This window comes from Peromyscus leucopus, chromosome 6, assembly GCF_004664715.2.
Source record: "Peromyscus leucopus breed LL Stock chromosome 6, UCI_PerLeu_2.1, whole genome shotgun sequence".
Taxonomy (NCBI): domain Eukaryota; kingdom Metazoa; phylum Chordata; class Mammalia; order Rodentia; family Cricetidae; genus Peromyscus; species Peromyscus leucopus.
The window spans coordinates 15,532,097-15,544,433 of record NC_051068.1 but is presented as its reverse complement, the minus strand read 5'-3'; the positions used below and the strand labels follow the sequence as shown (position 1 = coordinate 15,544,433).

The 12,337-nt window shown below is 42.7% G+C and overlaps 1 pseudogene; it reads right to left on the bottom strand.

Annotated features, from left to right (window-relative positions):
- Window positions 1–569: 569 nt before the first annotated feature.
- Window positions 570–7,214, bottom strand: LOC114685552 (annotated as a pseudogene).
- Between the last annotated feature and the right edge of the window lie 5,123 nt (window positions 7,215–12,337).

The following is a 12,337-nucleotide window of genomic DNA, read 5'->3' as shown; positions in this document are numbered from 1 at the left end:
TTCAGGGGCTGCCAGGGGGCTTGGAAAAGGTGATCCCTCCCGGTGGAGCTAGAAGGGGACCTGCCCGGTGGCCAGAACCTGGGGCCAAGTTGGGTAGGTCTTCCCAGAGTGGCTGGTGCCCAGGGATGGGGTCGGGGTTCTTGTTTTTTATTTCTATTTCAACTTTCTAGTCACTCTATGGCATAATCTTTCAACCAAAAACTTAAATTTAACTTACTTAAAAACTTCAATTTAACTTAATAAAACTTATTTTTAACCTACAAGTAGAAAGTAGCTGGTTACATTCTTCAGGACACACACACACACACACACACACACACACACACACACACACACACACCAGAATCCACCCCTCTCCATGTGTGAAGAAGGCAAGCATTCTTCCACAGTACTTTGCTTATGTGTCTGCTGGAGTTTTCACCACAGGGCTACTTTTTTACATTTCTCCTTCTACCTGCTCCCTGCTCCCTGAAGGCAGCAGCAGGCCTCCTTTGCTTTCCTGTGGCTCTAAGCTGTAGAATCTTCTCAGAAGGGGAGCTTTTACCTTCCCATCCCAGCCAGATAAGCAGTTAGATTGCTTCCTCCATTAGACGGAGGTGGTCCTTATGTGTGGGCTGCACTGCGTGAGTCACTGGAACTCTCAGGATGATCGGAATGGTCATCATCCAACTGCATTCACCTCCATTGCTGTAGCCTCTTGATGGGTAGCCATCATGTGAACTAGTATGAAGCATAATTTCTTGGCCATGGTGCATAATCTTTGGTCTCAGCAGAGTTTGGGTAATCTCTTCTTGAATAGCTGTGTTTAGTAGAATATCAATCATCTCTTGGGGACAAATAAATGTCTCTATGAGACAGCAGGAGTTCCTTCGCAGCTACTGTAGCATCTCTTTCACTTGACACAGGGGCGCTTCCTCCCATTCCATTGCTGCCGCAAACTGGTCCTGAAGGTCCTGATCTTTTAGGAGTATGACCTCCACTTTGTGTTGGTACTCTTTTTACTTAGAGAAGTCCCCTCAAAGAATTCATGCTAAAATGTGTGGAAGAGCCATTGTCATCCATGTGTCTTCCATGTGACTAGAGGCAGCTCCTCTGGTTGGTCCACTTCCTCTCTTCTTCCTCAAAGACCTCTAGGAGGACCTCTACTTTTTGGAGGTGGTCCACGTCTACCACATTCAAATGATGGTTTAGTGGCTTACTCCACCTTGATGGCTTATCATCTAAGGACATTCCATTCATGCCTCTGACAGCATCCTTTGCATCTGCTGGGCTTCCAAAAGTGATAAAAGCAAATCCTCTTGATTATTGGTTTCTTGGTCATTTATCTAAAATACTGGCACCAGTGACAGCTGCCAGGTCTCAGAACTGAACAGAAATGACACTAGGATTGCTTCACAAAGGCTTTTAAGAGAGACAGGAACAAAGACTGAAGAGGTGTACTAACTTCTTTCTAAATGCATGTCTTCTATGGCTGTTTGATTGACAGGTCCTAGATCTGTGCATGTCTTCTTTTCTATGGCTGTTTGATTGGCAGGTCCTAGATTTATTTGTGTGTGTCTTCTCAGCTAAAGAATTGTGGGTCTTCTTGTTTGTCTTCCAGGCAAAAATGTTTCCAAAATATTACACATGTATTTTTGTTATTCTCATATGACTGTTATAGGGAAAGTTGGTTTTTTTTTTTAAAGGCTAAGCAAATAAGAACAAGCTGGGAATATCAAACTTACACAGCAATGTTAGGGAGGTTTGGTAGAACAACAGGTCGGTGTCATGTAAAATCCTTGAGAGATGGATGAATATAGTAGTGTGTTTACCTCACCATTTTCATGTAACCTGCACTTTAGTACTGAGGAGCTCTGGTATAGCCATATAGAATTTCTTCTTTAAAAAAAACTTTATTCTCTTTTTGTGTCTTTAAATTTACCAGTAGTAAATGGTTTATAACAGCTACTCTTTCTAGTAAAGCATCTGTAGTTATGACATCTTTCTTCTTTGAAAAACAATATTTACTAACATCAGCTTTATTTGTTTCAGACTAGATGTCATGAGCTCCAAGCTGACCTCTTTATAGCCAAGATGATGATGTTCAACATTGACTCCTGTTACATCATCTCTCAAGTGCCGGTACTACAGATGTGAGCCTATCATGCCCAGGATTATTCCAGTGCTGGGGATGTTGCCTTCGGCACACTGGACAATACTCTGCCAGCTGAGCTATATCCTCAGAGAAGCACATTCATTCCTAATGTTGTTTATTCCCTCTCTGTTTCCTTGATTACCACGATGAGAATAATCTCAATCTCTAGTCTTTTCAGTGACTCCACTTGGGGTTTAATTTGTGCATGACTTAATATATATGATTAAATCATTAATTTTCAGCCTTTCTTTTTGCTAACTCTCAGAATTTAAGGCTGTAAATGTTTTCATTGTTGCACATCGATTTTCATACATAACTCACTTAAAATGTTGTGCAATAATTTAATTTTGATTATGATGTCTCTCTTTTGCCATTAATTATTAGAACTGTATTTGAAAATTTCCAGGGACGTGGCAGTGATTTCATTCTTTCTGAAGTTTATTAGACTGGCTGTTTAATTTTTGTAAAATGTCTTTGTTAATCTGACAAGTAACTGGATACAGTGTTTTAGAATGTTGTTTTTTTGTCAGGCTCATTGCTAGTGTTGTTAAAAATCTATGCCCTCAATGCTCTTCCTTTGCCTGGTCTGTCAACTACAGGTTGGGTTATATAAACACACGGGCCTCTATTACGTGCAGCTCTTCTGTACTCACTCAATCTGGAGCTGTAAACACACACACACACATACACACACACACACACACACACACACACACACACTGTAACACGGTTGAGTGCCCCCTTGGCAAGTATGCCAGGCTAAGCGTCTGCTGATGGTGTGGGAACACCTTCACAAACACTAATCCCACCAACTGTGCAAGAAATGCATCCCTGCCTCTATGGGAAATGGCATGACTGGCTTGCTCTGCCCACTGCTGTCTCCTCACCGGTATGCCTCCTCAAGCCCAGAGATTCTACAATTTAGACATATTTCTCATGTGGCCCTGTGGCTGGGCTTCCTGATGCAGTATCAGTCTTATTGCTTGTACTCTCGGGAGATTTGAAAAAAAATCAATTATTTTAAGAGACAGAAATTTTGCATGAGGGACCAGTGAGGTGGCTTGTGGATAAACATAGCTTTCAAGCCTGATGACCTGAGTTTGATTCCCATATACATGGCAGAAGGAGAGAACCAACTACAATAATTGTCCTCTGACCTCCGTAAGAGTGCCACAGCATATGCATACCCCCATAAAAATAAATAAATAAAATAATAAAAGAAATCTGGCATGAAGCATCTATCTGTTAGCAAGGAAGATGCCTGAGATAAATGATTCTGGGGCTAGAAATTACACCTGAAAACACGGCTGGGTACTTAGCCATCTAGCCCTTCTAATGATTTGAAGTTATTCATATTCAGGTAAAAAGCCCCTTTCAGCTAGTGAGAATGGGTTTTGTTGTCTGTAGCTGTGCTATGACAAACACACCCGTTATACAGAAGAGAAAACTGAGCTGTGCAAATAGGTTGTGCCTTGTGCAAGATGCACAACTACTAGATGAAAGAGTTGGTCTGGGAAGCTAAGCCTTTCCATATCAGGTCAGGGTCCTTTAACAGCAGGACTGGGTTCAACTGCAGGATGGGCACCAGTTTCTAGAAACCCCCAGAACTGTCCAGGGACTTTATATGCAGATACAAGGTCTTGGTTCACACTAACACTGTGATGGTGCTTTCAAATAAAGATGATGTGGCTCCCACAAGACTGGTCAAAGGTGTCAGAGTCTCTCCATCTATCCTGCCCCCCTCTTTGGCAATTGTGCCCCTTCTTCCGTGTTCCTTGCTTGCCTGTATTTCCGTGTTAGTTTTAAGACTCTCTGGGCATTTGCTTATTCATTCATCCAGGATAGCACGACAAAAGACAAAAGGTATGATGGGATACTTCTGCAATGTCTTTCTCATGAGCAGATAATTAATAGTTTTAAATTTAACGTATGTCTTTTAAATCCCGTATAAATACATTCAGGGTTGATCCGCTGAAGACAGAGAGGGGAGAAGAGGAGAGAAGCAAAAGAAAAGAGAGCAAGAAGAAAGTTTCTACAATGAGTTGGTAGAGGTGATGCTGAGGGGGGGTGAGAAGATGATGATGACTTCTCCATGCCTGCCAGTCATCGACTATGTGTGCAGACATTCTCTGCTGTGTCCCATATGTGTGCTCTCTCTTAACCGGCTTGTTGCCATTGTCTGGCTGAGCAGAGGAGTTAATAAGTAAGCACCCCAGTCACACACTGTTAGGAAGGAAAGGCAGGAGAGGCTGATTCAATCAAAGCCACAGTGCATTCACCTGGCGAGGATTGACAGCGCTCCAGAAATGGCATCCCGTGAGCCTCCCATGGTGCACCCAGATTATACACTGCCAGCCTCCAACTCTAGGTGGGACAGTTAGTTATCAGCACTTAATGCATATTTATTTATCTGTTAATTCACACACACACAGAGGCACATAGACACACATACCCCACACTTAACCTCCCCAAAGCAAAGAAAATTGGTTAATTTCTGTGTATACTTTGACCAAAGTCTTCTGGAATAAATACCAGAAGGAAGACATAATGGATGACAAATGGGTAACATTCTCAAGTGCCATAATTTTAGGAGTAATGCAAAACCCCTCACTCCAACCTCACCTCCCACATATATTGAGTAAACAAAGCCACATAGACCAAAAAAGCATCAGGAACATAACACAAAAAAGTGGAGGGGCCATGAAAATACTTTCTGAAGGTCCATTCCCCTAAGGGCTGAGGTCAGCCATATGGTTCTATTCACCAAGTGCTAGACAAAGGACTTGGCTATTTTATGCCTTGATCATTATTGTTGGTTAAATTAAAGCACGATCAAAAACGTGTAATGGAATATTAATTTCAGTTACTGTGTCTAATTGAAAACATAGCAAGAGTTGTGACTATGGAAAATGGAGTGAGAACACTCAGATGCACGTCCAAGTCTAGCTTACTCTTTTCAAGTTTGGGCAGTAGCATATTTTCAAGGAATGGCAGTTATCCCTAGAGTCGTGCTTAAGTGCATTAGGAGAAAGAGTTAGCCTGGGAAAAAGGAAGAAGAGCTAACTCTCAGCTATCAGCAGGTTTCAGAAATGCAAATTCAGTTTTAAAACTATCAATTACTAATGTGTGCACGTTACAGGAATATATAATCCCCGAAGCCTAGAGCTGAACATCTTTCATCTTGTTGTCTTCTGTGAAGTCCAGACCCTGGCACTGAGCTGATGCTCCCCAATAACTGTTGAGTGATAAAGGGATGATTGTTGGAGACCTCTGCTGTCGAAAACAAGAGTGCTTGCTTTCTCAAATGACTGACCGTCTTCAGCAGTGAAAGTGTAGACCAGCAAGAATTGGAGGAGAGAGGTCAGCTGTATAAAGTTCTAAAAGATGATGAATGTAACCAGGAATTTATTTTTAAGATTTATTTACTTTTATTTTATGTATATGAATATTTTGTTTGCATGTGTATATATGTACCTCATTCATGCCTGATGCCAGAAGAGGTCATAAGAAGGTATTGGATTCCCTGTAGGTGCTGGAAATTGAATTCAGGTCCACTGCCAGAGCAGAAAGTGCTCTTAACTGCTGATAGTCTCTCCAGTCCTGTAACTAGGAAGTTCTGCCTGCTTTATTTATAGCTATATTCTCAGTACTTAGAATAGTGTCTGGTAAATGTTAGGTGCTGCATAAATGCATGTGGAATTGATATAGAGATGCTTGGTATGGGTTGGAAAGAGAGGACAGGCTTTGGAATGCAGAACTTGATGGTGTGGCTTTATGTCTGTACTGAGGACTGGGTAGAGTTGTATTGTTATTATTTTATTATTATTATTATTATTATTATTATTATTTAAGGGAAATAGCAGAACATCTTCCTCAAATTGGCATGATTTGCCTTGTAGGATCAACAAAACACAAAGGACTAGGGTAATGCTTCTAAAGGCATCAGAATAAGTTGTTCTAGAATGACTAAGACATCTGGAACCTGCAAGAGGCTGTCGGCCATGCCCATGGTAGAGGAGGTTAGCATGTCTTTGTGGAGAATTCATAGTAAGTTGGGGCTCTCTCCTCTCGGTGTCTCCTGCCTGCTAACAGGGGTTGACTTCTCCTAGAAGAGGATTGTATTTGTTTTTAACAATTGTGCTTTACTGATTGGCAAAGGCTAGCATGCCAGGGGAGATGTGAGTGTCTGTGTTTAAGCACTGCTACTGAAAATGTTCTTATGAAGAATCCCCTCCAGATGTACCCTGACTGTAGCTCCTGACAGCACAAGGGAGGGAAGCCCTGGCAAAATGAGCTGTGTGCACTGTAGCAGGAACCATTTGTGTGGGGTGAAAAACATGTCATCAGTATTCAATGGTTCCCCTATACGCCGTCTGACAGCTCCTGAAGTGACTGTGTGTGGTACTCCGTGCATGTGGGTGGTATTTTTTTTTTTTTTTGCCTTCTCACACAAGTATGTATATGCCATTTGTTGTCTTCTCCTTTTGTTATGCTCTTAACCATCAATTTAAAGAGAAGGAATGAGACATGAAACAACATTTATTCTCACTTGGTCAAGTACTGCATTTTCTGAATCCATTTTGAATTTAGCTCGTGACACAAAATTGGAGAAATTTTGCCTACAATCACAGGTTGAAAAAATTGTCACAAAATTTACTGTTCCTTTATTGTTTCGTTGTCATATATGGGAGGCAAAGTTAGGTATTTTTAATGTATCTCTTTTGAATTGTACTCCCAGATGCAGACAGCAGTTTTCACCTGGGGCAGAACTACTCCATGAGCTTTTGCATTCTGTCCAGTGCCAACATCTGTGTGACTAGAATCCCCTTCTATCACTGAGTGAAACTCTCGGTGCTGGTGCATACAATTTGACTCTCTTTAGCAACCAAGATGAGGGGAAAAGTCACAAGGGCAAACTCTAGACCCAAGGGCACATATGGTTTACGGATGCGAAACTTACAGTAGTTCTCTAGACAGGAAAAACGTTGACTCTGCAAGCTGAAGCTGGCCACAGCAATAACTCACTGAAGTGGCATTTATTTGGCCGATAACCAAAGGTCTTGCTGAACTGGTAGTACATCTTGATGGAAGAATGAATTGTAATAGCAGTGCTTAGGAACGTTATTTGAGTTTTCCACTATTTAGAGTGACCCCCTATACTCCCCCAAAGCACTGTGGTTCAACTTTCCCCTGTGACTTTGAAACTGACATGGTGCTTTTTTTCTTTTTTACACAGCCCAGAAGACTTTTGTGTAGGTTTGGAGTGTGGTTTCCCTACAGCAGGGCAGGTGATAAAAACATCCTGTAAGAGTCTGTTTTGTGATGTAACTGAGCTATAAGTAGACTTAATAGAACCTTCGTGTACTGAGAAGCAGACAACCACTCCATGTAGCATGCTGGTAACTACTGTCTGATGGAATAGCATAAGGACTGCAATGCTTTTACTGATACTTGGTGTCAGGGAAAATAGAAAGTGGAGTTCTTTGTCAATACTAGTTTTCACTTCTTTTTATGTTCCTCCTAAATTGGGAATATTCATTGGCCTTCAAACATTTTTGTAGCTGAAGTTTAAACTTTATTTATAGTCCAGCTAGAACCTTCACTGTATAGTACAGATGAATGAATATATTGGCTTTTCTGTGAAGGGGAAATTTGTCCTGTCAGACTTAAACTACACAGAACATTTTTTCTTCTAGGATACATGTACTTCTTATACACACTGTGGACTCCTAGAGAAGTAGCTAAGTCATCCTTCAAATCCAAGGATTTGGCACTGGTTGAAAACATAGGGATGAGACCCGGAAGCTGTTTTTGCTCCCCTCCCCTCTTTCCTGGGTGTCCCTATTGTCACAGCTCCAGTGTGGGGAACTTTACCCCTGAGCCAGACAGAAGAGTGCACGTCTGTGGGGGAGAACTCTCCCTCTGCTCCCCGACTCCTCAGCCAAAGCTGTCACCCCCTCCCTTTCTCCTCTGTTCCCGAACTTCTTGAACTTGTCTGCAGTTGCTGTCTTCCACTCACACTGGCTTCTGATGTCTTCAGCCCTGTGTGACCCAGTGTCCACCTCCACTTTGCAAAATGGCTTCCACTTGGGTCAGCGGTGACACAGTGGCAAATCCTGAGAATGGGCTAAAATTCTTCCATAGGCAAATGCCTGCACCTGGACACTGACCGCCCTCCCCTTCTTAAACATCTTGGTTCCGACAATTCCTTCTGACCTCCCTATCACCCTACCTCACAAGCTTTTCTTCCTTTTTATGTTGCTGTTCCCCAGTTCCTCTACTCCTTTCTCTTTTCATTCTCTCTTTTCTACATATACAGTCTCAAAGGCTTTCTGCTGAGCTCGGGAGTCAGGCTTCAAACAACCTTGTGGAATTTCCATGTCCACACACACAGTAGATTAAAAATTCAACCTATCATTGTTAGTCTTTCCTCTTGTATTTCTGACATGCTCAATACTCCACAATACGATTGGAATAAGAAGTGTCCCTTGAAGACTCATGTGTTGAAGGCTTGGCCCTCAGATGGTAGGTGCTACTGAGAAGCGTGTAGTTCTAACACATTGGTGAGTTCATACAGAATGGGCTATGAGGAGGTGGCCTGGTTGCAGGAAGCCAGCCCCTGGAGTCATGAATCTGAAGTGTCTGTCTTGTGCCAGACCCTCCCCTTCCTTCCCTCTTTACTTCCCGACTTCCGTGATCTAAGAGCTTCTGCTCTGCCGCCCTTCTTTCATGATGGTTCTGCCTTGCCACGGCTCTCAAAGACATGGAGCTAGCCAGCTACCGATCAAATCCTCCAAAACTGGGAACCAAATAAATCTCTCGTTTTTAAAGTTCATTTTTTTCTCAGATATTTGTCACATCAATAAGAACTAACATACGCTACCAAGTGCCTGAACTCCTGTGTCAAAAGTCTGGAAAGTTCCTGCCAATGCCACTCACAGGATTTTCACCAGATTCTCTTGGTTTTGCTTCTTAAATGATCTTCTAGTAGACCTGCCCATTTTCTACTGTAGTTCAGCTACTTGTGTTTTTTGTTTTGTTTTTTTTTCTGCTTGTTTTTGCTCTGACTGCATCTTGATATGTCACCCTGGCTAACTTGGACAACTTATGTCATTTCTTCTGACTCAGTTTCCCAGGACTGGGGTCATAGCACATGTTAGGACATAGAGCATAACTGCTCATGATTCTTTAATCCTAAATGATGTTTTTTAACTTCTAGCATCCTTCTCCTGATAATTAATTTTACATATTACTACAAGAATTATCAAACTATGTAGCGGCACAGGAGGCCTATAATCCTGATACATGGGAGGAGGATTGCTGTGAGGTTGAGGCCAGCCTGGATTATACAGTGAGATGCCATCTCAAAATGCAAAAACAAACACCTCTTCCTAAATAATTGTCTTTGAAGAACATTACCTTAATTTTTTGTTTATAATTCTTTTATAGGTCTCTATTGTCTAGTGGATAAAGGTTGAAGATATTGTTATGCCCATTGTATAGTCAGATATTCTTCTAATTGTCTTACATGTGTTAACTCTTTTACCACACAAGGATGGGCTAGTCATCACAAGGGTGGCTAGTATTGCAGGAGTGGGCTTCTGAAAGGTAAATTTGGCTCTCTTTTCTCTCTCTACTCTCTCCCTCTCTCTTCAGTCTTTCACCATGGGGTGGTACAACATGGAAACCCTACCAGATGGGATTTCGTGAATCTTGGGCTTCCCAGGGTTCAGGACCAACAGAACGAAATCTCGGGGGGGGGGGGGGTTGTTTTTTAAAATCTTACTACTCAAACTTCTGCTGGAGTAGGACAGTACAGACTCAAACGGGAGTGTCCACAGAGCAGACAGAAGATGCTGCTAAGCACGGCAGGCTGGTGAAGGTTAGCTAGGACCAAGCAGCAGTACAGATGAAAGGTGATCTGCTGAGCGAGGGCTGCGTGGTGAGGGTGGGGACTGCAAGGCTGCTGTTGTGGGAGACACGGCTGTACAGTCCAAGCCCAGGTCTGACTGACTGGCCGGACGCTAGAACAGCTGGTTCCTGCCGACCTACCTTCTTCAGTGAAGAAGACTGTAAGGTAACATTTTGTGGATGAGGTTAAGTTGAGGAAACTCAAGGGATGGCCCCTGAGGATGAAGGATGTTCAACAGAGATGCACGGTCCCTGTAAGATTAGCCAACAAGGGACATATAACACCATCTCTGGAGACCAGCAAGAGCCCTGGTGAGGGTAGAAAGCATTGCTTTTTGGTGGCCCAGTTTCCATGGTTTCTCTTATTTATTAATTTAATAAAGCGCTTGAGAGGGAGAGCAGAGAAAATCAATTATTATCTACAATAAGTCTGTGGTAAGGAATAGTAGCCTGGGGTTAGGGATTGCTATAGATTTGTCTCCCAATGTCACATTATTCTAGGAAATTTTATAGAAAAAAGGGGATATGGAGTTCAAATTAAGATGTCTTTATGTTCAAAATTATGTACACTGCAATAAGTAAAACGAAGGCTGTATTTTCAAGGATATAACAATGTATATTTAATTTCGACTTTAAAAGGAATGTGAAAGTGTAGAACTTGTTCCAGATACTAGCTCCTATCTAGGAGGCAGGTGCACCGAAAGACCAAGGATGAACAAATAAATAGTAATAGTATAACACGGATTTCAAATTTTCTGAGTGTCACATTAACAATGTGAAGTTTTCCACTGACTGATATTTGAATGTCACACCCCCAACAAACCTGTAATTAAAGTTATTTTGGCATTTTCAAATCAAATCCCTGCTTTTGGGGGGTGGGCGGGTTATAATTCCACTTTCAAAATGAGCTTCCAGCTAAAATTTGACATAAAATACAAAGTCTTATCCTGGTGACAATTCCCCTCCACCTTCCACCAAGAAGCTGAAGTGTTTTAAGTCGTAGCAGCGTGGTTATGGTGCCTACCGGCTTGGGTTGTATGAGGTACAACTGGCACACACAGGGGTCATCGTCATGCCGGAGAGGCAGTTCTAGGGGATTCTTTCCCGAGAGAAGCAATCCTTGCCCGGTGATCCCACACACCCCCTTCCCTCCCAAAGGGATTCTGGCAGATAGTGGTGCGATTTAGAAAGTTATAGGAATAAGCGAGAGCATCAAAATCAGAGAACAAGCCAGCCAGCCAGCTGATGAAGCATCAATCATCTCTGGTTTTGTGTGCTGTCTCTTCTTGGAATGTTCTCCGCACAGAAGTTTTGTGTGGAATTCTTGCAGCTTCCTCGCCACTCACACATGGACTTATGCATGTGTCGGTGTCTGTAACAGGAAGGGACAAGGCACTACCAGGATCATCTTCAGCCTCCCCTCCCCCTTCCGCTCAGTATGGCCTCTAACTAGGGAGGAGGGGGCGCTTTAGACATTTCTCAAAGAGGGAGCTAAATTCTCCACTGGCATTTACAAAGTAAAAAGAGAGGATGCGGGAATCCTATGCTGGGGGAGGGGTCATGGAAAGGCCATTCAATTCTTGCAGGAAGGTCACAGGGGCAGTGGGAGGGGTCATGAAAGAATGACATCTTTTAGGTTTTAGGCACATTTTGGGGGAGGAAAATGTCAGTATAGTCTTTCTTTGTGCAAAACTCTAGAAAATGTCTGCCAAGGTACCACACCAGTCTAGAGTGGTGTGGATACAGAAATCATGTATTGACGTCACGGTGATCTTTCCTAAAGCTCCCGACCATTCGGTGCTCCCAAAGTCTTTCCATGGCCTTCACAGGACATCTCCAGTTAGTAACTTTTCTCTCTTTCCTCCCCAAACGTAGGTGGGATTTAATTTCCCAAGGAATAACAGCGTTCAGTCCTTAAACACACCTTTAAAGCTCCCCTCTCTGATGGCGTCAGCACAGTATATAAATACGGAAGGAGCGGCGGCAGGCACCGCCACGGAGTTTAACAGCATAGTCCTTGATAAGCCTTTATAGCAAATGAGAGGTTCCCGTTGCCCCAGTCAGCTGACCAGAAGATGTTGGGGAAGTGGCTTTGTTTTGTCTCTTCTTACTTAACACGGGGCCCTTAAAAATTTGTAGCGATGTGTTTTTAATCCTGTCAGTAAACAGCTTCCTCAGGACACAGAGGCCAGTAATGGAAGCTGTTAACGAAGTGTGAAAAGCAACAGGCTGGTAAAGGTTAACCACGAGCTGCCCACTAATGACCCCTACAGCCCTCAGTTTAAACCCAAC